Source organism: Cavia porcellus, unplaced genomic scaffold (genome assembly GCF_034190915.1).
Source record: "Cavia porcellus strain 051 isolate PalLab524CR breed Dunkin Hartley unplaced genomic scaffold, mCavPor4.1 scaffold_7, whole genome shotgun sequence".
In the NCBI taxonomy this organism is placed as follows: Eukaryota; Metazoa; Chordata; class Mammalia; order Rodentia; family Caviidae; genus Cavia; species Cavia porcellus.
In genome coordinates, this window is record NW_026947490.1 from 34,986,903 (window position 1) to 35,013,105 (window position 26,203).

Sequence of the window (26,203 nt, forward strand, 5' to 3'; positions counted from 1 at the left end):
TTAAAAATGGCCCAGGAGTGACAGTACAGAGGAGGATCTCAGAAAGTTAGTGTCCTGGTTGGAGTCCAGCTTCTGAGGCCATGAAGGACAGAATCCGGGTGCTTCCTTTAATGAGTGGTCTCTTGCCATGTGGGAAGGTCTGGAACTAAGGGAGAATTCATAGCTAGGCTGATATTTCTCCACAGAGCTTTGGATCCTGAGCCTGCAGAAGCCAGAACCTAGTTGAGGGAAGAGCTCTCTGTCTCCATTGGGTGGGTCCACAGAGGTGGGGACAAGAGGCAACAGAATGTCATTTTCCACTTCCATTCACCTGTGTGTCCAGCAGGACTGAAGTCTCCTCTGGCAGAGGTGGAGCCATCAAGTAGATGAAATGAAGCATAGGGTACCTGTTTTGCTCTGCCTAGGACAGGACTGGGAGGAGAATGGCACCAGGCTGGAATAGAAAGGGGGATCAGGTAAGGTATCAGACAGAACCTCTGACAGGACAGGAAACTCTTCCAGCGCTGAGTCTGCACATGGCGCTGCAAGGTCCCACAGGTGAGTCCTCCCCAGCACTCTGTGTGCCACCACAGCTTCAGCTCCTGGCCTTCATTTGGTGGAACAGAGGCTTAGCCTGAGATTTAGTAACAGGGAAAGGCCTTGGAATAATGTAGGGGACTAAGAAGGTCCTGGATCCAGGCTCTGATTTCCGTGCAGGGAACCTCCTGTAGCCCTCTCTCTGGGTCATTCCAAGTTCTGTGATCCCTTGGGGGAATTATGTGAGCCTATGGTGTCAAGGGATCCTGGGGGCCCAGAGTTACAGTGTGAACAGAAAAGGAAGATCAAGGTTCTTGGAAAAACCCAATCTACTTGGAAGCAAGGCCAAGTTCTCCCTCCCATCTGTGACAAGAGCTGATGCAGAGTGATATCACTGTTATTATCTCAGCTCTTCTGGCTGGTCAGAGCCCAGTGATACCCTGGAGCTGGTGGTAACAGGTGAGAGGACACTCAGGCCCCAAGCCCAAGCCTCTGCTGTTGGGAAGAGGTCTTCTCTCAGGGGTGTTCCCTTCTCACTGCCCAGCCTTGGGGACAGTGTGGGAGGTGTGAGTCAATTTCCCACACTCCCTCTCTCTCTCCTAGGAGTCTACAGCAAACCCAGTCTCTCAGCCCTGCCCAGACCTGTGGTGACATCAGAAGCCAATGTAACTTTCCAATGTACCACAGGACAACAATGTGACAGATTCATTCTGACTAAGGAAGGAGAAGCCAAGCTCCCTTGGAATCTAAAATCATGAAGTCTTCCTAATGGACAGTTCCAGGCCCTGTTCCCAGTAGGCCCAATGATTCTTGGTCCCAGGTGGTCATTTAGATGCTACAGCTATGACAAGCAAAGTCCCCATGTAGAGTCCATACCCAGTGAGACCCTGGAGCTCCTGGTCTCAGGTGGAAAGACCCTGTCCCTGTCCTCTCTCTGCTCATAATGCCATTAACCCCAGGGACACATTTTCTCAGTTGCAGCGATGATGATTTGGGGATTACAGCTAGGGGAGGGCCCTTCCTCTAAGACAACAGGGGTCCTTAGAGGTGAGCCTACCCCAGAACCTTGATTTGATTTTAGAAATGGCCACATCATCAGGGGAGGGTGTCAGAGAGCACTTAGGGTTGATTTTGGACAGTGAACATTCTTGCCAGGATCATCTAATCCTAAACCTCCACCCACAGGGTCTGTCACCACACAAGGCACATCCAAAGGATGCTCTGGGGACCTTAACTCTTCATCCACAGAGCCCAGCTCCACAGCAGGTGAGTGTTGGGCTCCATCCTGTATGTCCTGTATCCCAGCTGCCTGGAGACTCTCAGCCCATCTCGTCTCTTGTTACAGCCTCAGCTCCTCTCATGTCTAGAAATCATGGCTTCAAGTGGAAATATGGAGAGCACCTGGGCAGGAGAGTCTCTTCTCTAATACTTGATTTTCTCATTTGTAGACTTCGGGGGAGGGTACAGTAGTGTCACATCACAGGATTGTGATTCTCTGAGGTGATGAATGCAAACCGTAGCCTGGCAAGGTCATCAGATAACTGAATGACTTCCTAATGTAGACACCACACAAAGCCAAAGTCAAGGAAGGAACCTGAAGCTTCTGACTAAGATCTCAGTGGCCTTCATCCTCCTGCTTGCACTCCTTATGCTTTTGTGACTCCAGTATCAGGGTCAATGTAGGAAGCCAGGTGAGGAGGGAGGGGATGGCCTGGTTGCACCAGGTAGTGATCGGCTGCTGTGCTTAGGGCCCCAGAAACTAAAGGAGCTCAGATCTGACACTGATGATGAGGAGCCATAGCTGGTTCAGGGAAGAATTCACACAATGTCTCAGGGCAGCTTCTTTCTTGGAACCATGACCCAGTTCTCCTTCCACCTCCCCACAGGATTCCTGTTGGAATGAATAAAGTTCTATATTTATATACATTATTTCTATCTCTATGACATGTATTCCTAAGTATCCACTGTGTTTGCACATATTTCAGTCTTATGTATTTTCTTTTTGGCAGTGTGATTCAAACTCAGATTCTCACTCTTGCCAGGCAATTTTCATGCTGCTGAGGTACACCCCCAGTCTGCTGCGCATATATTATTGATGATTTGAGAAAGATTTAAATTTCTAAAACAGGAAGTGAAATTTTGAGAAGCCACTGCTATTCCCACCATTGGAATATGCTTTTGTGTTGTGCTGTAAGTGTTCGTAACTTCATGATGATTTGCTAATGAGAGGTGACAGAGAGATGGGGAAGCACCAGTAGTCCAGATTGGGACTACTGAGGCAGCCCCAGAATTCAGTCTTTGTGCTCCTGATGTTCAGGGGCCCTGAGGACCAACATTCTTTCCTGGACCCTGGCTCCTCCACTGGGGAATCAGAGAAAATCATCTCAAGGAGAATGAGCTCACATTATACTGTGTCTCAGACAGCAAGAAACATAGGAGGGCTTTATTTCTGAACTGGAGGCCCTTGATCTTGCCAGTCCTGAGCTCCTAAGTGCCAATTAACTTTGCTTCCATGGGACTCAGATGTAAGATCTGAACTCACTGAGCCCACTGAGCCTGAAGAATCCTGGGTGGCCATCAGAGGACTCCCAGCTCCACAGAGAGAGTACTGTTCAGGATCTTGAAAAGCTGTGTCAGGAGAAAGAGATGTAAGCATGTGGAATCCAGGGAAGAGGCTCAGAGCTCTACAATCTTCTCATATCCTTCTCTCTTTCCTTGGTTCTCAGAGATGCAGAGACCATCATTATCCCTTCCCAAAGACGAGAGTCAAGGTGAGGGGAAAGGAGAGGTGTCAGTTCTGGGTCTTAACACAGAGGATCAGGTTTGGCCTAGGCTGTGCAGTTGCCCCTGTGGATATTCAGGAGTCCTGTGGTGCTTCTGGTCTGTCCTGACCTCTGTGAACTCTTTGTCCCCAACCCAGCCTCACAGAAACAGGACTACACAGTGGGGAATCTCATCTGGAGGGCACTGACTGGCCTGGTCCTGGTGGCCCTTAGGGTTCTGCTCTTCCATGCTCACTGCAGTCAGAGAAGGACCCAAGATGTAGCCAGGGTGTGAATACAAGAAAGATGCATCCATGAAGGCAGTGCTTGGGTCTTTGACATGAACTCTACCTGTTGAGTGGCTCTAGAACCAAGTTTTGGATCCAAGTTGGGTGACACATCAACTGGCAGGTCTGAGGGATGTGATGGTTTTTGGGTACCAAGGAGTCTGGTGTGATCTGGAGAGAAGTGTCTCTCCATTTAATGGCTCTCCTTGGTGGCCCCATCCTCCCTCAGCTCTGAGCACCTCTGCACTCCTCACTCTCTGCTGCAGCCCCTCGCCACAACTTCAATCCCTGAGCTCTGTAAGACACAGGTAAAAGGCTGCTCAGCCGTGTTGGGATACAACTGCAGATGAGCCTGAGCCTCCAGAATAGCTGCTGCTGCAGAGAGAAGCACCAGGCTGTGGGCACCACTGACAGGGCCCTCCCTGAGTCCCCTGGGGCCCTGTGCTTAGTGCTCACCTGAGACTCAGAAGGGGCCAGTGCGGCTCTCTGCATCACTGGGGTCTCTGCGCATCCAGTCTGGAGTGCAGTGCTGCTTAGTTCTATTATGCATTTGGGTTTCACACTTGTGTATCATTGCTGCCTCTTCTCAAACTAAAAAGACAATTTTATGTAAATTTAAAGATATATGAACTTACCCTTAAAAATGCAAATAATTATACCACTCACTTCTGTGTATTTTATTACATTTATATGACAATTGCAGAGAATACCTTTCCTTATTTTTAAAGCGGGTAAAATTCAACAGAACAAAACAGATAATAAGATTACAGTGTAAGAGACACAGATTTCAAAGCAATGTAACCAGAGATCTTCACTGTCTATTGTATTGTCTCTTGTTTTCTTCTGGACAGGTGTCCATATCTTCACACACAACGAGTTCATACACAACAACATAGTATAGAACTGATCAGAACAGGATGATGAAGGCATTTTAGGTCTTCAAGACCAGACAGTAAGGAAGTCAACAATGGCTGCCATAATATTTGGCACTCTCCTCAAATAGCTGTCAATAACTTCATGTATGTTGAAATTAAATAAAACAAAACAGACTAAAATCACTCTGAACAAAAAAATTTCTTATTGCGTGAATTTGAGTTTTTTCTTTCCTTTCTTAATAAGGATGGCAAAAGGTCTGTTAATTTTATTTATTCTTTCAAAGAACCCACTCTTAAATTCATTGATGCTTTATATTGTTTTCTTAGGCTCTATTGCATTGATTTCTGCCCTGACCTTTACAATTTCCTCCCTTCCTTTGGCTTTGGGCTTGACTTGCTCTTCTTTTTCAAGATGTTTGAGGTGTAGCATCAGGTTTTTTCTTTGTGATCATTCTGTTTTCTTAATATGAGAGTTCACCACAAAAAATTTTCTTTGAGGACTGCTTTCATTGCATCCCACAGGTTCCAGTGAGATGTATTTGTATTTTTGTTTGCCTGCCAATATTGTTTCATTACTTCTTTAATTTCCTGTGTGGCCCACTGACTGCTCGGAGTGTATTATTCCATTTCCATATATTTGTGGGGGCCTTGTAGTTTCTTCATTCATTAATTTCTAGTTTTATGTTGCTATGATCTGAAAACATGCATGGGATAATTTCAATTCTTTTGCATTTACTTAAGCATGTTTTGTGGACTAGTAAATGGTGTATTTTAGACAACATTCTATGTGCTGCTGAGAAGAATGTATATTCTGATGTTGTTGGATGGAACACTCTGTATACATCTACTAAGTCTATTTACTCACATGTGTGATTCAGTTTTGCTATTTCTTTGCTGATTTTCTGTCTAGTTGATCTGTCCCTTTGTGTCAATGGTGTGTTGAGGTCTTCTGTTACAATTGTGTTATTACTTGCTTGATTTTTCATTTTTGTTAATATTTTTTGTATAGGTGTGTGCTCCCAAATTTGGTGCACATATATTTAAGATAGTTATCTCTTCCTCTTGAAGTTTTCCACTAACTGATACATAGTGGTCTTCTTTATCTCTTTGAATCATTCTTAGTTTGAGTTCACATTGTCTGCAAACAGAATAGCTACTCCTGATTTTCGGGGTATCTTGTTACTTGTAGTATTGATTTCCATCCTTTGCTTTTCAGTCTATGAGATTCCTTTTGGTTTAGATGGATTTCCTTTATGCAACATATGGTTGGATGCTGTTTCTTGATCCATTTGCCAGTCTATTTACTTTGATTGGTGAATTGAGGCTGTTTACATGAATGGTTATAGCTGATATATATTGGTTTGCCTGACAGGTTATCTTTATGATGTTGATTTTTTACCTTTGCACTCTATTTAATTGTTTGCCTTGCTTAGTGTTTTCTTCCTTTGTCTGTCTAGAATGACGTTCAGTATTCTTTGCAGGTTTGGTTTGATGGTCATGAAGTTCTTCAGCTGTTCTTTGTTGTGGAAGTATTTTACTTTTCCATCCATTTTGAAGGACAGCTTTTCAGGGAACAACAGTCTGGGTTGGAAATCATTTTCCTTTAGAATATGAAATACTTCACTCTATGTTCTTCTTGACTTCACTGTTTGTTTTGAGAAATCTGCTGTGACTCTCATAGGTTTTCCTTTATAGGTGATCTGTCTCTTCTCTCTAGCGGCTTTCAAAATTCTGTTCTCTTGTTGGATTTCTGAGATGTTTATTTTTATGTCTGCGCATTGTTTTATTTTGGTCATAGTTATTCAGAGTTCTATATGCTTCATTGATCTCTATGTCAGTTTCCATTCTCATGTTTGGGAAATTTTCAGCTGTTACTTCTGTAAATAGTGTCTTGATACCATTTGTGTTATCACCTTTCTTTTCATTTATATCTACCAGATTATGTTGTTTTTCTTTTCATCATATTACAGTTGTTGAATTGTTATTTCCTGGTTCTTTGTTATTTTTAACAGATCTTTCCTTTCCTATTCACTAGCTGCCATCATGACTTCAAGGTCTGAAATTCTACCTTTACTTTTACTGAAGCACTTTTGATGGAATTTTTCATTTCCTATGTATCTCATAGAATCTGATTCATGCATTGTTTGTCTCATATTCTTCTCTCAGATTTTCCATCTTTTTGCATTGTTTCTCTAATTTTTTAACTATATCTTTTTTAGATTTGTTCAGCATTTCTTTCATTACACTTAACATTTCTTCTTTTACCTGGGAGACTATTTCTGATCTGAGGTTTTGTGTAGCTTCCCAGAGTTGTGTCTTTACTTCAGTTTATATCATTTCAGTTATTTCAGATGTATGGGTTATATTTTCTTCTGTGTCCATGTCTTTTAGGCTTGTTTGGGTCGGCTGGAAGTTTGAGATTGCATTTTGCTCTTTCATTTTGTCATTTTTCTATATTTCCAGGTTTTGAGCAGTGTTTCAAGGTTTCCTCTATGTGATGAGAATCACCTGTCCCACTTTTGGCTTCTGGGGCAGACAGCAGGCAACAACTAGCTGCTTGGAGTTCACTGGGTGTGCACCAGTTATGCTCGTTGGGACTCCTGTGTGACTTCCTGTGATTTCAGACATGGGGTGTGGTCTTACTGACTGGGGGTGACTCTCTAAGGCTTCTCTGTATGCTGATTTTCAGCCGACACGAGCTCTGGGCGCAGGACTCAATTCGGGGCCCTGTCAGCTCAACAGAGAATAACTTTTTAATACCAAGTATTTCTATTCAAGATGTTTAAAATGGAGGTTCATTAGTGAACTTTGGAAATATTTCAAAGTTTTCTTAATTTGAATATTTCACATTCACATGAAATTTGTACTATGATGCCATATTTTCATAATTTGTAAGTTGAAGCTTGGTGATTTTATGTTTTAAGAATAATAATCTGTTATACAACACAGCTGTTGGTTTGTATGTATCACTAGTACTACGTATTATCCTGATTCTCTTCCAATAACTCTTCAGTGATCTCCTATGAGTCATAGATAAAATATAAAATTCAAAGTTAATTGGTCACTTGCATACCTACCTTAGTTATTATTATTTATATAGTGATATGTGTTATTATATCCAGATATACAAAGTTCATACCAATGATTATCCATTCATATTCTCTCTCTCTCTGCCTATGTCTCTCTTTGTCTCGCTCTGTCTCTCTCTATCTCTCTCTGTCTCTCTCTCTCTCTCTCTTGCTCTCACTCTCCTTTTTACTGCAGTAAAGTACCAACTTTACTGCACAGAGTGAATTTTATGTATTGTTTTGTTGTTGTTCTAGGGATCAAACACGTGACCTCACAAATTCCAGGCATGCACAGGTGCCACAGAACTCAGCCCCTGGCTCCAGATTGAATTTTACATCCAGTCTATGTTCATAGCTTTTTGTAATACAAAAAACATAGCAAATCTTCTATTCAGAAAAACACCGTAGGCAGAGACTCAGAAGTTAACATGAAATGAACGTCCTAGGGGGACATATATAAGAATTGTGGTCATGGTATATGTTTTAGATGCTTACATTTCTTTTCCCGTATATTCCCATTATTCATTTATTTCATTTGCATCTTTTTGCACGTTTATTACATGTTTATTATAGGCCATTCTGCATGGATTTAAATGCCTATAAAGTAGATACACTGATTTTAGGAACTCTTGAGATTTTCACCATGTAAAATACAGATACGTGTGTGTGTGTGTGTGTGTGTGTGTGTGTGTGTGTGCGTGTGCATAGTACTGTGTTTGCTTCAAACCATGAGATGATCACTTAAGATGAGAGTTCAGGGATGATGGTCACAGAGCCCCAACTTGGTCACAGCCCTAGACATTCACCCTCATGAACCTGAATTGCAGGAACTCTGAGGGTTCAGAAGCCTCATACCTGGTCAGTGAATGAAGGGAATTTCACCTCTTAGAGAATCAGAGTACATTTTCCTGTGTTCGAGATTAAAAAAAAAAAAAAAAAAAAGAACAACTCATAGTGCTGTTATTACCAAACATGAAATAACATTTATTGCAATTTATGAGTTCTTTGAACTCAGGATATCTTAATTCCAAAGTGATTATGACTCAAGTTCTGAGTTCATAGAGTGCAGTGAGAGTGAAGACTCCACCGGGAAAGGGCAGTTATGGATGGTCACAAAGTCCATGTCATGATGGTAAGATATGAAGCTGTAGAACACAGAATAAAGGCTCTGGTCCTTCAGTGATTCACACATTTTTTTCTCTTCTTGATTCACAGGAAAACTGGAGACCCTTAGCCCACCACAAACCCAGTCAAACTCCAAATGAGGGGAGTAAAAGACTTCTCAGTAATGGACCTGCATTCACAAGGTGAAATCTTCTTTAAGGAAACAGGTGCTCCTGGTGGATATTCAGGAATCCTGGGGCAATATTGGCTTTCTCTTTCCTCTTTGTCACTAACTCCTACTGCAGACTTCAGGATTACACAGTGGACAGTCTCATCTGGACGGGCCTGGTTGACCTGGTTCTGGTGGTCCTCAGAATTCCAATATTGCAGGCTCAACACTGTTAGAGAAGGATCCACAGGCAGCCAGGAGCAAAACACATAAGAGAGGACACTCACCGCACACTTATAATGATGGAGACTTGGAAATAACTATGTCTTCCTGGGTTGTATTTTGAGTTTCATTTTGCATGTGAATTAACACATTCAGCCCCGTATTTGAGGGGTTTTGTAATGTCCAGCCCACTGATGAAGGTTTGATCTCCACCATCACACAAAGAAGAGAGAAAAACTGCACTATTTTTTGATACAATGACCATTATTAGTCTACAGTAAAAACCAATGCACAGAAGTATCATGCCGCATTAACCAACATAGAGGAAGTCAGTGAAAATAGTAGAGCCTCAACTACTCACATATTTACATGTGATAAGAATAAATAAAAGCTATAGCTGTACCAGTGTTAACTCTAGAAAATGGAACTACCCTAGCAATATAGCCACAAAAACAAATTTTGTCATTCAAAAAACATCTAGTCAATGCATCAGCTCCAAAGATATTGGCAACAGAAAAGAAGTCAACAATATAGGTTACAATCAGTTATACAGCTAAAAATTAATAAGGCTTATGAGCAATAAAAATAGCTATAGAAGTTATGGGGAAAGGAAAAACAGAAACAAAATTTGACAGTAATGAAAAGGGAGATGAGATGAGAAATGTAAGGTAAAATATCCAATTGAAGAATGAAAGAAATTAGTAGAATTAGGATAAAGGTACTAATCAATCAAAAAAGGGAAACATGACTAAAAACACTAAAACAAAGGAGAAAAGAAAACACAGCATAAATAAGCAAACAAGGAAATTACTCCTTGTGTTTGGGTGGGTGTGTTTTTCCCAGGGTGAGTAGGTTGAAATACACAGATACTGGGGGAACAGAAACTCACAGCAAGGGCTTATTCTTTTCTACCCACTTTTTCTATGTATGCTGAGTCCTGAACCACACTTCCTTCTAAGCAGTGTCAATCAATAATGTGGTGTCTCCTTCTATGATTGTATTCATTCTACGGGTCTTAGTGTTTGTGGCCCTGTTTGCCCCAAGTCACTGCTGTCTTCATCCAGTTTCATGGGCTGTGATCTTTTGAACTCTTACCCCAGAGCTCTCTCTGTCTATACACCACAGTAGGTGGCAACTGTCCAAGATGAAGCATGTTGTTGATCACTTAGGCATATGGGAAACACTAACAGGTCTCCAAGTTCTGTAACTTTTTTGGTCATAAGGGGAGAGATCAGGGAGTCTGCTGAACTTAATGCCAGGAATTTCATGTGTGATCTTCTCAGAAAATTGCATGAAAACAAACTGGCTTTTCACAAAAGGCACAGACCACTAAGTCACTACTGACCTGAGCTCATCCCTGCTTAAACTTCTCAGGGAGTCTGTGTCTATGACTGTCTCTTCTGGGTGTCTCCCACCCAACAAGTATGGTAGGGTGATCCAGAAGCCCTGAATGTAGTTACACCATAAATTCTCATTCCTAGAACTGTTTAATCCTAAGCAATTTACCTGTTCTCCAAATGTGTCATGATTAATCACTCTCAAATGTGACAGAGCCTGTAATGGATTTCTTCTCCAACTCTAGCAAGTTCCATGGAAGAAGTTACTTTAGGGGTAAAACTCAAACTTGTGTGCAGTTGACCACAACCACAGGATTTTCTTTGGATGGCATTGCCAGGTCAATCCATTGTTTGTGCTGGAGTCCTCCAAGTCTGTCCAGATTATCTTCTGCTTGCAGAGACAGGATCTCTTCTCAGGAGTTAGGTTCAGATTTCCAAAGGGTGTTCTTTTCTCTGCACTGTGTTCAAGTTTTCCATTTTCTATGTGGTTTGCAGTGTTCTTTGATTGCTCTTCCTTGATTCCCATGCCTGTATTTCCTTTTCACTTCTGTATGTCATTGTTGACCAGGTGTCAGGCTTTCTGGTCATGGAGAGGCTGCTATGCTTCTGAGTTTTAATTCAGAATTGTCCAGAGCTTTTTCTCTTTTTTTGGTAACACTTTTGAAAACAACTACAGGGCACAAATTGTGGAGGCAGTGTCAGTAGACTTCAACTTCAATCAAATAAGTTGGCAAAGGAATTCATGACCAGGTTGGGATATTTGGACCCAGGTGGTAGATAAAGTTCTGAAAACATTTTCTATTTGTTAATCACCTCAGCTGATGGGAACATTTTAATGTGCTTTGCACAACATGAGAGGTCCTTCTCCAAAATCGTGGCAAGGGTTGCAAAGTAGTTACCTGAGCCGTCACTAGAAACAGGGAGATCTTGGCTGGGTTTTCATAACACCAGTGCCCTGAGGGAGAGAAGAGGATGAGTCAGGCATAGCTGATGTGTAAGGGTCCTTGTGAGGAGATGTGGGCATCAAAGGCAGGGTAGTGGTAACCACTAATTGACATCTTTCATGATTTGTGTTCAAACAAATACCAATAATTAACAATTATACATATGTATGTATCAGGCTGTCTTTAAGACACAACTCAAGCTTCCATACTATGGTCCAAGATAAAATTCTTTAATACATGTAAGGGTAAAGCACTCCCCAATTGCAAGTAAATTCCAACCCCTCATTTAATATTATGAATATTAAATGAAGAAAGTTAAAGAACAGTTCAACTTGAGATTCTGAAACTGAAGTGAGATATTGTGGAGCTTCATTATGAGCTTTACTATCACATTACTGAGAAGACTTTGGTGTATTTGAAGCACAGGAGTTGATTTCATTCATAGAACTACAGTATAAAACATTGCCACCATCCAGCTGATTGACACACTTTAGAGCAACACATCTCTAGATAACATTTGCATCTTTTCTTCTATTTTTTGTTACGTTCATTTATGGTTCTTAAATTTTATTGTAAATAGATAAAACAAAATTGCAAAATTAGAAAAAGGGGATTTAAAATGGTTAATAAATTGATTATTATTATATCTATGATAGGTACCTAAGAGTACAAGATACAGACATTTAATTGTCCATAGCATCTTAGCACAAGTCAAATATATGTATTTGCTTTTCCTTTCCTGTTCTCCTTTCCCAAATATCAGTTTCTCTTTTCTTTTCAACAGTTTCTGTCATTTTACACTTTTTTCTTGCTATATAAACACTTGCTCTTAGCTTCTTTGCAGATTTCAAATATACAATACCTTTTTGGTAACTATAGTAAAGCAGAACTCTGGTGACGTAGGTCACAGGCCCGAATGTCCATGCAGGAGGAATGAGTCAAGGAGATCTGTCCACACTCTGTGAACCAAACCTCACACAGCTGTGGATGAGGAAGCTTTACTTCTCCATTTTGGTAAAGTGCATTCTCTTTCAATATCAGGTAATTGGTAAAGAAATTCTCCACGGTGCAAAAAAAAAAAAAAAAAAGATCTGAACAGCTGAAATCTTTTACAACTAGGGAAAAACGCCTGGAAATGAACAAATAAGTAAAAATAGTAACCTAGGATAAAATGGAAATAGAAAACAGATCAATACTCTGATCCTCTACTGAACTTCAAAATTTAGAAGAGGTATGTAGTTAGCAGAGTACGTTTATTATGTAACTTGCCAATATTTGTATTTTGAGCACTATGCTCATGTGGCAGGGGATGCCACCTAGAGGAGCAGACTCACATCGAGTCTCTCAGAGGGAAGTGAGTACACAGCAATGTCTCCCTCTGGTTCCGGGTGCAGCAGCACAGGATGTGCAGTGTGCATACATTGGGATTCTTTGGTAATGGTTTAGTGTGGCCTTGGTTAGAGTTGCTGCACCCTAGGCCCTATCTGAAAGTTTCCCTGCACTTGCCCCTGCTTTTTTGTGTTGAGGAGGAGCTGGTCATCTTCCTGTGTGAGCAGAAAGCAGTGAACTTTTTGTAGGGTGACCTGGAGTTGAGAAAAATCACATCCTGTTTGTTTACTGGCTTTTATCAGTTCCTACAACCTGTGTTTCAGAACAAACAAAATACCCCAAATGAGCCATCCTCCTGTGTTCTGAAAATCCTGGATAGGAAGGCAGCAGAGGGTCACAGTGGAGAAGCCTGTCCAAAAACACAGGGTTCATGGGAGCCCTGCGATGCTGTGTTCATGCCATGCTAAGCCAAAGTCCAATCAGCCCAGGCCAACACCCAACACCAGGCACAGTCATGATGGGCAGGGTCCACATGGCCGTGGGTTACCTCACAAGTGATTGTCACTCCAAGATGTTATTTGGCTCAGATCTTGTGTGTCACATGCTGTGTCCTCCCTCTACCTGCCTGCCCATCAAACACAAAGGCCTTCCTAGGTGGGAGGTATGGGGCAGGTGCAGCTGACATAACAAACTTTCCAATGAATCCTCTGGCAGCACACAGAAAAGGTGTCCAATTATCTGAGGTTGTCATTCTGTTCAGGGAGATGAAATGACTGCCTTCTGCAATTACAGTAGGTTGTGATGCTCAGAACCTGGGTATCTGGGGTGAGTTGGAATCTCTTCTGTAAGGACGAAGTGCCAGTGCTGGCAACTAAGACCCCTGTGAAGACAGGAGCTGCCTGCTCTTCTCAAGCCTGTCCAGGATGATGAGATAAAGGGCTTTTATGCTCCAGAGTCTGAGATGAACCTCTGTGAGAAAATTGTGTTCCGTTGTTTGGATTTAGGAAATTTCAGGCTATTCTTCATGCATACAGAATGATTAATATAGAAAGTTTCAAGAGAAACCTGACTCAGTTTTGGTCAGTGCTCTAAATAACATTGCTGTTCTGGGGAACTTGTCACGTTCACACTGCGGTAAGCTGCACATTGTCCAAACACCAGGCAGCCCTGGAAATAGGGTGGCTTTCAAATGGGGAAAATCTCTCAGGAATGTAACTGAAGAGACCACTGGTGCAAAGAGGAGGAGAGTGGTTCTACATTCCTTCCTTAAGCCTGGTCCACTGATTTCCCATGTGATCGTGACAATCTTTCTACCAGCTTGGCTAAACCCTGATTTCCCTAGGATGATGTGATGCTGTGTGGTCAGCTGTGTCCACACAGATTGGGACCCTGATCTCTGAGCTCCACAGTGGATTTCTAACTAACAATCTCACTGAGCACTCTTCTGTGTCTGACACCACAGCACAAAGAGAACCAAATGGTGGGTGGGACAGCAGCTCCCTGAGCCGCCAGTCTCCCAGAAGCTTCCAACTCACACATCCCATGGTGCTGCCTTCAGGGCTTGGGCTCTTATCCCTCCTCTTCCTCCTATCCGTACCCTTCAACCAAACACACACAGGAGACAATGATGTGAGGCCACAGACCCCTCACAGCAGCGTTTACCTGCTGCCCTGTGCACCCAGGAATGTGACCCAAACCCAGTATCACTGGAAACTCAGCACCTATCAAATCCATGCAGATGCCAGGCCGGCCCATACTCAGATCTCACAAAGCAACTTGGGCAAGGACCAGGGCTTCTCCTGGGAAGGTTTCTTCCCCAATGATGCTGCTCTTTCTTTTCTCAAAACAGATCAAAATTAATCTGCACATCATGGGAACGTGTTTCAATATCTGGAGTCTCTTAGCATTATCCAGGCTCCTGTGACTCCATCAGTGACCTCAGATGTGTGGGGATGAGTCAAACTCAAGATCTCATTGCTGGATGATAAATTTTCTGAAAGTCTCCTGTACTAACACCTTAGTTCTTGGTGCAGATGTCCAGCCCACTTTCTTGGAATTATCTAGTATAGTTTCACAATGAGAAAGTGTACTCTGTATTTGAGCTATCAGAATGGGCACTGCCTAGCCATGAATATCACTTACATTAAAATTGGAACAAAGAGTAAAAGCTAAACTTTAACCCATTGCCCAGACCTGCCAGAACTCAGAAGCTCACAGCACACAGGGGAGTGGAAGCTGTGATACAGAAAAGCAGGAATTCAACCCTGTTCCCTCACTGCAACTTTCTCCCTACTCTAGGTCAGTGGTGGGAACTGAGAATCACAGGTCCATTTTGTCAGGGAGCTGGGTCTTGCACAGAGTCTCACAAGCCATAATATATGATGTGCATGGCAAATTACTTGGATTCTTTGCATCAGAATCCCTCCTGAACTGGCTCACACCTCCTCCCTTCCTGGAAATTTCTGGGACAGAGACTTTGGCCCAGTGCTGATGCTGTGAACCTGTCCTGAGCCTGGTGTACTGTGGACCGGAGGCTATGGCCATACTCTGAGCTCCTGTGCTCTGGAAGCAGGTTTCTGCTAGGCATTTTCTACTTGTTTCAATTAGTACATGGTTTCCTTCCCACAGAATTCCCTGTATATCTCGTTCACCTCAGTGTGGACACACAGTTTCCCATGAACACCTTCACCTCTCCACCTCAGTTAGGATGATCTGTGGATACCACGGTGTCTGTCATTCATTGCTCAATTCACTGCTCAGTACTCGATCTCCCCGGCCTCTCATACCAGGAACATCAGTTCTCTGAAGCCCAGGTATTTCCCACTCACCTCTCTGAGCCAGGTGTCCTCACAAGGATCCTGTCCACAGGAGGGTCCAGCAACACCTGAGAGGGAATTGCGCTGTTGTCAACCCCGACCAAGGAAGACTGTAAGGATCCCAGGACCCTCTAATGTGACCCAGTCACTCTGCTGTCCCTGGAGCAGTAGGGTAATGGTACTTCTTCTGCTGTCTAAGGCCTGTGTCTGAGGGACACATGCTGGTCAGTGAACAGAAAGGAGTCCACACAACTGTGAGCCTGCTGCATGCAGGATGGCTTCTCACTCTGCAGGACACACACAGCCTGCACTGTAGAACACAGGGTAGGAAGGAAAGATAGACATCCCCATGCTCTCTCTCCCTGGACACTGCATGGAGCTGGGCCTGATGCAGCTCACCTGGTGCTAAGAGGAAGCTGTCTGAGCAACAAACACGCTCAGCCTTGCAGCAAAACACAACCAACCTCTCAGAGTTGTGTATTTTCTTTATCAAGAGTGATGAGAAAAGTTTAAAAATCAAGAGTGATTATAAAAAGATTTTTAATCTTTTAATAATTTTCTGACCAACATTTCCACTGTATACTGGAGTGTGGCTGCAAACCATTGTCTGTGGGGAAAATGTGTTAACCAATTTTCCACTGGTAGGAGTTTTGTGACTGTTCTCTTCATCTCTATTAGCAACGATCACCTGACCTAAAATAAAATGGTCAAATCTATTTTCGGAGTGGAATTGTCTTCACTGTCTGTTTCAGCGTGCTCTGTGTGTTCTTTCCCCTGAATTTTGTAGCATATAGTTTTGATCCTATGTGAGTTTTTTTTTTTTCATATGTTTTCTATGGTACTTTAAGTTCTTGGATGATATGAGATGTTTAGTTTTAGTTGGGTAAGAGAAAACAGCTCCGCTAACCTATTAAAAAGCAGCCTTCGATCCACTTCCTGATACACTGCTTGTTTCCATTTGAAGCCTCTTGAGTATCACATTCACTGTCTCCATTTCTGTCAGGGTTCTGATGCTCTAAGCTCTCACCAGAACCCCGGAGCACTCTAAGCTATGGCCTGCCGGCTCCTCCTGACATTTCCAGATTCCACTCCTAGAGCAATTCCACAGCCACTCCAAGTGGTGCCCATAGCTCATGTGATTCAGGACCATTCCTGATTAATGCACCAGGTGATGAAGCTCCTACTGCAGTTCACCTCCTGCTTTCCTGCGCTCTGTCCACACTGCTCTGAGCACAGGTCACCTCTTCCAGGGCCTCTTCCAGCTCTGGGTCATGTGGAGATTCAGACTGGAACACAGTGACCAGGGCCACTCTATCCATGTACTTCCTGGTGTGAGAACCTTGAGTCTACTGTCAGGGAGCAGTCACCATGCTCACCCCAGGTGCACATGAAGTCTCACAACCAAGAGCTCCCACCAGCTCTAGTCCCTGTCTCTGTGCACAGAGGGTCTGTACACACTGAGGACAGTGACCCTGCCTGGGGAGGCTCAGAGGAAGCCTCAACAACCAGTGTGCTCCCAGTGTGTCCCCTTTCACAGTGCTTTCTTCACACAGGACAAGGGTGGGTTCATTCCTCCCCCGGTCCTGTGATGTGGAAAAGGTTGTTCTCCAAGCCATGGGAAGCCCTGCAGCCCTTCTACTTCTCCTTGGATGCAACACAGGCCACTGGGCAGGCAAAGCTTCTGTAGCCCTAGCAGAGCCCTCAGCCCTGGAAGGAGCACATCAGAGAAAGCAGAAGCAGCTGCTGTCTCTGGATGTGCACAGTGCGGAATGTCACTGTCTTCATTCACAGGTGAACATCCCAATGGTAAAACACACAAGGAAACCAAAGACCTGCACATTGGGCTTGGCTTGCCACCTCTTATTCATGCAGGGCCACTCTTTCCAAGGACATCCCAGGCACAGGGACAGTGAAGCCAGGCTGAGCTCTCAGACCACAGAACACCTGTGGGGAGAACTGGTGTGACTTGCTCTGGAGCAGGGGACAGGAATTGTCCTTCAGGTCCCTAGAAGGAAAACCATGAAAATAGAAAATTGGAAAGGAGCACAGGACAAAGCACACACTTATTTCAGCTGCTGGGTCAGTCAGTGTGTGGTTACTGTAGTGAAATCCTGGAAACAGCTACTACAGAGAGGAAAACTGATGAGGGGAGAGGTCACCTCTTGTTCCTGCAGGATGTTATCAGACACTGGATTCCCACTGAAGATCTCCCACTCAGCACACAGGCCATGTGCTCCTATAGACCTCCACGTCTTCTAGAAGTCTGGGAAAACACTCCTAAATAAACACTCATATAAAAAAAGCCCAGGAGTGGCAGTAAAGAGGAGACTTTTAGAATGTGAGTGTTCGGGTTGGAGTTCAGCTTATGAGGCCATGAAGGACAGAGCCCAGTTGCTTTCTTTAATGAGTGGGCTCTTGCCATATGGAAAGGTCTGGGACTAATGGAGAAATCAGAGCTTCGCTGATATTTCTCCACAGAGCTTTGGATCCTGAGCCTGCAGAAGCCAGATCCCAGCCGAGGGAGGAGCCTTCTGTCCTCACTGGGTGGGTCCACAGAGTTGGGGACAAGAGGCTACAGACTCATTTTCCACTTCCGTTCATCTGCCTGTCCTGCAGCAGTGAGGTCTCATCTGGCAGAGGTGGTGCCGTCAAAGTAGATGAAATGCAGAGCACCATACCTCTTCTGCTCTGCCTCAGTGAGAACTGGGAGAAGAAGGGCACTAGGCTGGGGTAGAGAGGGGGATCAGGTATCAGATGAAATCTCTGACAGGACAGGAAACTATCTTCCAGGGCTGAGTCTACACATAGCGCTGCAAGGACCAGCAGGTGAGTCCTCCCCTGCACCCTGTGTCCCACTCCAGCCTCAGCTCCTGGCCCTCCATTGTGGGGGCACAGGCTTAGGCTGAGGGATAGTAACAAGGAGAGGCCTTGGAATGATCTAGGAGACAAAAAGTTCTCTTGATCCAGCCACTTATTTCCTTTCAGGCATCCTTCCGAAACCCTCGCTCTGGGCCACTCCAGGCTCTGTGATCCCAATGGGGAGTTCTGTGAGGCTATGGTGTCAGGGGATCCTGGGGGCACAGAGTTACCATCTGACAAGGGAAGGAAGATCGACATTCTTGGCAAAACCATTCATATTTGGAAATAAGTCCAAATTCTCCATCCCATCTATGACAAGAGATGATGCAGGGCGATATCACTGTTACTACCTGAGCCCTGCCAGCTGGTGAGAATATAGTAATGCCCTGGAGGTGGTGGTGACAGGTGAGAGGATACTCAGGCTCAACTCCAAGCCTCTTCTCTCAGGAAGAGGTCCACTCTCAAGGGTGTCCCCCTCTCATAGCCCAGCCTTGGGGACACTATGGGAGATGTGAATCCGTTTCACACACTGCCTCTCTCTCTCCTAGGAGTCTACAGGAAACCCATCCTCTTGGCCCTGCCCTGCCCTGTAGTGACATCAGGAGCCAATCTAACCCTCCAATGTACCACAGGAGAATGTAACAGGTTCATTCTGACTATGGAAGGAGAAGCCAAGCTCTCTTGGAACCTAGAATTACAATGTCTTTCCAATGGACTATTCCAGGCCCTGTTCCCAGTGGGACCAGTGTTTCCTGGTCCCAGGCGGTCATTTTGATGCTACAGCTGTGACAAGCAAAGTCCCTATGTGTGGTCCATACCCAATGACCGCCTGGATCTCCTGGTCTCAGGTGGGAAGTCCCTTTCTCTGTCCTCTCTCTGCTCATACTGCCATTAACTCTAGGGACATTTTTTCCCAGTTGCTGTGAGAATTATTTGGGGATTTCAGCCAGGCGAGGGTCCTTCCTCTAAGACAACAGGGGTACTTAGAGGGGCGCACGACCCAGAACCTTGATTTGATTTTAGAAATGGCCACATCAACAGGGGAGGGTGTCAGAGAGGACTTAGGGTTGATTTTAGACAGTGAACTTTCTTGCCAAGATCATGTAATCCTAGGCCTCCACCCACAGGGCCTGTCACCACACCAGACACATCCAAAGAATGCTCTGGGGACTTCATCTCTCCATCCACAGAGCCCATCTCCACAGCAGGTGAGTGTTGGACTCCATCCTAAATATCGTGCATCCAAGCTACCTGGAGACTCTCTGCCCATATTGGCTCCTATTACAGCCTCAGCTCTTCTCATGTGTAGAAATCATGGCTTCAAGTGGAAATATGGAGAGCACCTGGGCAGGAGAGTCTCTTCTTCATACTTGATTTTTTAATCTGTAGACTTCAGGGAAGGGTACAGTAGTGGCACATCACAGGATTGTGATTCTCTGAGGTGATGAATGCAAACCCCCATCTAGCAAGGTCATCAGATAACTGAATGACTTCCTAATATAGACACCACACATGGCCAATGTCAAGGAAGGAACCTGAAGCTTCTGATTAGGATCTCAGTGGCCTTCCTCCTCCTGCTTGCACTCCTTATGCTTTTGTGACTCCAGTGTCAGGGTCAATGTAGGAACTCAGGTGAGGAGGGAGAGGATGGCCTGGGTTGCACCAGGTAGTGATCAGCTGCTGTGCTTAGGGCCCCAGAAACTGAAGGAGCCCAGATCTGACACTGATGATGAGGAGCCATAGCAGGTTCAGGGAAGAATTCACACAATGTCTCAGGGCAGCTTCTTTCTTGTCACCACAACCCAGTTCTCCTTCCACCTCCCCACAGGACTCCTGCTGGAATGAATAAAATTCTATATTTATATACATTATTTCTATCTCTATGACATGTATTCCTAAGTGTCCATTGTTTTTGCATATATTTTAGTCTTATGTATTTTCTTTTTGGTAGTGGGATTCAAACTCAGAGCCTCACTCTTGCCAGGTAATTTTCCTGTTGCTGAGGTACATACCTGGTCTGCTGCACATATATTATTGACTATTTGAGAAAGATTTAAATTTCTAAACACGAAGTGAAATTTTGAGAAGCCACTGCTATTCCCACCATTAGAATATGCCTTTGTGTTGTGCTGTAAGTGTTCCTAACTTCATGATGATTTGCTAATGAGAGGTGACAGAGAGATGGGGAAGCATCAGTAGTCCATATTGGGAATACTGAGGCAGCCCCAGAATTCAGCTTTTCTGCTCCTGATGTTCAGGGGACCTGAGAACCAACATTCTTTCCTGGACCCTGGCTCCTCCACTGGGGAATCAGAGAAAATCTTTTCAAGGAGAATGAGCTCACATTATAGTATGTCTCAGACAGCAAGAAACATAGGAGGACTTTATTTCTGAACTGGAGGCCCTTGATCTTCCCAATCCTGAGCTCCTAAGTGCCAATTAACTTTGCTGCAGTGTGCCTCCGATGTAAGATCTGAACTCACTGAGCCCACTGAGCCTGAAGAATCCTGGGTGGAGATGAGAGGACTCCCAGCTCCACAGAGAGAGTACTGTTTAGGATCTTGCAAAGCTGTGTCAGGAGAAAGAGATGCAAGGATGTGGAATCCAGGGAAGCGGCTCAGAGATCTACAATCTTCTCACATCCTTGTCTCTTTCCTTGGTTCTCAGAGATGCATAGACCATCATTATCCCTTCCCAGAAGATGAGAGTCAAGGCAAGGGGAAAGGAGAGGTGTCATTTCTGGGTCTTACCACAGAAGATCAGGTTTGGCCTAGGCTGTGCAGTTGCCCCTGTAGATAATCAGAAGTCCTGTGGTGCTTCTGGTCTGTCCTGACCGCTGTGAACTCTTTGTCCCTATCCCAGCCTCACAAGCCCAGGACTACACAGTGGGGAATCTCATCTGGAGGGCGCTGGCTGGCCTGGTCCTGGTGGCCCTTGGGATTCTGCTCTTCCCTGCTCACTGCAGTCAGAGGAGAACCCAAGATGCAGCCCAGATATGAATACAAGAAAGATCCGTCCATGAAGGCAGTGCTTGGGTCTTGGACATGAACTCTACCTGCTGGGGTGGCTCTAGAACCAAGTTTTGGATCCAAGTTGGGTGACACATCAACTGGCAGGTCTGAAGGAGGTGATGGTTTTGGGTACCAGGGAGTCTGGTGTGATCTGGAGAGAACTCTCTCCATTTAATGGCTCTCCTTGGTGGCCCCATCCTCCCTCAGCTCTGAGCACCTCTGCACTCCTCACTCTCTGCTGCAGCTCCTCACCACAACTGCAATCCCGGAGGCCCTGTAAGACACAGGTAAAAGGCTGCTCAGCCGTGTTGGGATACAACTGCAGATGAGCCTGAGCCCCAGAATACCTGCTGCTGCAAAGAGAAACACCAGGCTGTGGGCACCACTGACAGGGTCCTTCCTGAGTCCCCTGGGGCCGGAGTCCCCTGTGCTCAGTGCTCACCTGAGACTCAGAAGGGGTCAGTGCTGCTCTCTGCATCACTGGGGTCTCTGCCCATCCGGTCTGGAGTGCAGTGCTGCTTAGTTCTGTTATGCATTTGGGTTTCACACTTGTGTATCATTGCTGCCTTTTTCTCAAATGAAAAAGACAATTTTATGTAAATTTAAAGACATACGAACTTACCCTTAAAAATGTAAATAATTATACCACTCACTTCTGCGTATTTTATAACATTTATATGACAAATGCAGAGAATAACTTTTCTTATTTTTAAAGAGGGTAAAATTCAACACAACAAAACAGATCATAAGATTACAGTGTAAGAGACAGATTTCAAAGCAAGGCAACCAGAGATCTTCACTGTCTATTGTACTATCTCTTGTTTTCTTCCGGACGGTTGTCCGTATCTTCACATACAATGTGTTCATACATAACAACATAGTATAGAACTGATCAGAACAGGATGATGAAGGCATTTTAGGTCTTCAAGACCAGACAGTAAGGAAGTCAACAATGGCTGCCATAATATTTGGCACTCTCCTCAAATAGCTGTCAATACCTTCATGTATGTTGAAATTAAACAAAACAAAACAGACTAAAATCACTCTGAACAAAAAAAAAATTTCTTATTGTGTGAATTTGAGTTTTTTCTTTCCTTTCTTTAATAAGGATGGTGAGAGGCCTGTCGATTTTATTTATTCTTTCAAAGAACCCACTCTTAAAATTCATTGATGCTTTATATTGTTTTCTTAGTCTCTGTTGCATTGATTTCTGCCGTTACCTTTATAATTTCCTCCCTTCCTTTGGCTTTGGGCTTGACTTGCTCTTCCTTTTCAAGATGTTTGAGGTGTAGCATCAAGTTTTTTTGTTTGGGATCATTCTGTTTTCTTAATATGAGAGTTCACCACAACAAATTTTCTTTAAGGACTGCTTTCATTGTATTCCACAGGTTCCGGTAAGATATATTTGTACTTTTGTTTGCCTGCAAATATTGTTTAATTTCCTCTTTAATTTCCTGTGTGGCACACTGACTGCTCAGGAGAGTATTATTCAATTCCCACATATTTATGGGGGTCTTGTAGTTTCTTCATTCATTAATTTCTAGTTTTATGTTGCTATGATCTGAAAACATGCATGGGATAATTTCAATTCTTTTGCATTTACTTAAGCTTGTTCTGCTGACTAATATATGGTGTATTTTAGACAACATTCCATGTGCTGCTGAGAAGAATGTATATTCTGATGTTGTTGGATGGAACACTCTGTATACGTCTACTAAGTCTATTTGCTCACATGTGTGATTCAGTTCCGCTATTTCTTTGCTGATTTTCTGTCTAGTTGATCTGTCCCTTTGTGTCAATGGTGTGTTGAGGTCTTCTGTTACAATTGTGTTATTACTTACTTGATTTTTCATTTCTATTAATATTTTTTTGTATAGGTGTGTGCTCCCAAATTTGGTGCATATAAATTTAAGACAGTTATCTCTTCCTCTTGAAGTTTTCCACTAACTGATACATAGTGGTCTTCTTTATCTCTTTGAATCATTCTTAGTTTGAGTTCACATTGTCTGCAAACAGAATAGCTACTCCTGATTTTGGGGGTATCTTGTTACATGTAGTATTGATTTCCATCCTTTGCTTTTCAGTCTATGAGTTACCTTTTGGGTTAGATGGATTTCCTTTATGCATCATATGGTTGGATGCTGTTTCTTGATCCACTCTGCCAGTCTATTTACTTTGATTGGTGAATTGAGGCCATTTACATTAATGGTTATAGCTGATATATATTGGTTTGCTTGACAGGTTATCTTTATGCTGTTGATTTTTTACCTTTGCACTCTATTTAACTGTTTGCCTTGCTTAGTGTTTTCTTCCTTTGTCTGTCTAGAATGGCTTTCAGTATTCTTTGCAGGGTTGGTTTGGTGGTCATGAAGTTCTTCAGCTGTTCTTTGTCCTGTAAGTATTTTATTTCTCCATCCATTTTGAAGGACAGCTTTTCAGGGAACAACAGTCTGGGTTGGAAGTCATTTTCCTTTAGGATCTGAAATACTTCACTCCATGTTCTTCTTGACTTCACTGTTTGCTTTGAGAAATCTGTTGTGACTCTCATAGGTTTTTCTTTATAGGTGATCTGTCTCTTCTCTCTAGCAGTTTTCAATATTCTGTTCTCTTGTTGGATTTCTGGGATGTTTATTATTATATGTCTGGGCGTTGTTTTATTTTGGTCATAGCTATTCGAAGTTCTATATGCTTCATTGATCTCTATGTCAGTTTCCATTCTCATATTTGGGAAATTTTCAGCTATTACATCTATAAATAGTCTCTTGATACCACTTGTGTTATCGCCTTTCTTTTCATTTATATCTGCCAGATTATGTTGTTTTTCTTTTCATCCTCTTGCAGCTGTTGATTTGTTACTTGTTATTTTTAAAAGATCTTTCCTTTCCTATTCACTAGCTGCCATCATGACTTCAAGGTCTGAAATTCTACCTTCTCTTTTACTGAAGCGGTTTTGATGGAATTTTTCATTTCCTATATATCTCACAGAATCTGATTCGTGCATTGTTTGTCTCTTATATTCTTCTCTCAGAGTTTCCATCTTTTTGCATTGTTTCTCTAATTTTTTAACTATATCTTTTTTAGATGTGTTCAAATTTCTTTCATTACATTTATCATTTCTTCTTTTACCTGGGAGACTATTTCTGATTTGAATTTTGTGTAGCTTCCCAGAGTTGTGTCTTTACTTCAGTTTATATCATTTCAGTTATTTCAGGTGTATGGATTATATTTACTTCTGTGTCCATGTCTTTTAGACTTGCTTGGGTTGGGCTGGAAGTTTGAGATTGCATTTTGCTCTTTCATTTTGTCATTTTTCTATATTTCCAGGTTTTGAGCAGTGTTTCAAGGTTTCCTCCACGTGATGAGAATCACCTGTCCTACTTTTGGCTTCTGGGGCAGACAGCAGGCAACAACTAGCTGCTTGGAGCTCACTGGGTGTGAACCAGTTATACTCGCGGGGACTCCTGTGCGACTTCCTGTGATTTCAGACATTGGGTGTGGTCTTACTGACTGGGAGTGACTCTCTAAGGCTTCTCTGTATGCTGATTTTCAACCCACAGGAGCTCTGGGCCCAGGACTCAATTTGGGGCCCTGTCAGCTCAACAGAGAATAACTTTTTAATACCAAGTATTTCTATTCAAGATGTTTAAAATGGAGGTTCATTAGTGAACTTTGGAAATATTTCAAAGTTTTCTTAATTTGAATATTTCACATTCACATGAAATTTGTACTATGATGCCATATTTTGATAATCTGTATGTTGATGTTTGTTGATTTTATGTTTTAAGAATAATAATCTGTTATACAACAAAGCTGTTGGTTTGTATGTATCACTAGTACTTCATCTTATCCTGATTCTCTTCCAATCACTCTTCAATAATCTACTATGAGTCATAGATAAAAAAGAAAATTAAAATTTATTTGGACACTTGCATACCTACCTTATTTATTATTATATATATAGTGATATGTGATATTATATCTAGATATACAAAGTTCATACCAATGATTATGCATTCATTTACTCTCTCTCTGCCTCTGCCTCTCTCTCTCTCTCTCTGTCTCTCTGTGTCTCTCTCTCTGTGTCTCTCTCTCTCTCTTCTCTCTCTCTTGCTCTCTCTCTCCTTTTTACTGCAATAAGGTAGGGACTTACTGCACAGAGTGAATTTTATATATTGCTTTTTGTTGTTGTTCTAGGGATCAAACACATGACCTCACAAATTTCAGGAATGCACTGGTGCCACTGAACTCAGCCCCTGGCTCCAGATTGAATTTTACATCCAGTCTGTGTTCATAGCTTTTTGTAATACAAAAAACATAGCAAATCTTCTATTCAGAAAAACACCGTAGGCAGAGACTCAGAAGTTAACATGAAATGAACGTCCTAGGGGGACATATATAAGAATTGTGGTCATGGTATATGTTTTAGATGCTTACATTTCTTTTCCTTTATATTCCCATTATTCATTTATTTCATTTGCATCTTTTTGCACGTTTATTACATGTTTATTATAGGCCATTCTGCATGGATTTAAATGCCTATAAAGTAGATACACTGATTTTAGGAACCCTTGAGATTTTCACCATGTGAAATACAGATACGTGTGTGTGTGTGTGTGTGTGTGTGTGTGTGTGTGTGTGTGTGTGTGTTTAGTACTGTGTTTGCTTCAAACCATGAGATGATCACTTAAGATGAGAGTTCAGGGATGATGGTCACAGAGCCCCAACTTGGTCACAGCTCTAGACATTCACCCTCATGAACCTGAATTGCAGGAACTCTGAGGGTTCAGAAGCCTCATACCTGGTCAGTGAATGAAGGGAATTTCACCTCTTAGAGAATCAGAGTACATTTTCCTGTGTTCCAGATTTTAAAAAAAGAAAAAAGAAAAAAAAAAAAACCAGACTCA

General features: G+C 43.0%; 1 pseudogene; it reads left to right on the top strand.

The window, feature by feature from the left end:
• The first annotated feature begins 515 nt into the window (after positions 1 to 515).
• On the top strand, positions 516 to 25,108 carry LOC134477087 (leukocyte immunoglobulin-like receptor subfamily A member 5; annotated as a pseudogene).
• The last annotated feature ends 1,095 nt before the right edge of the window (positions 25,109 to 26,203 follow it).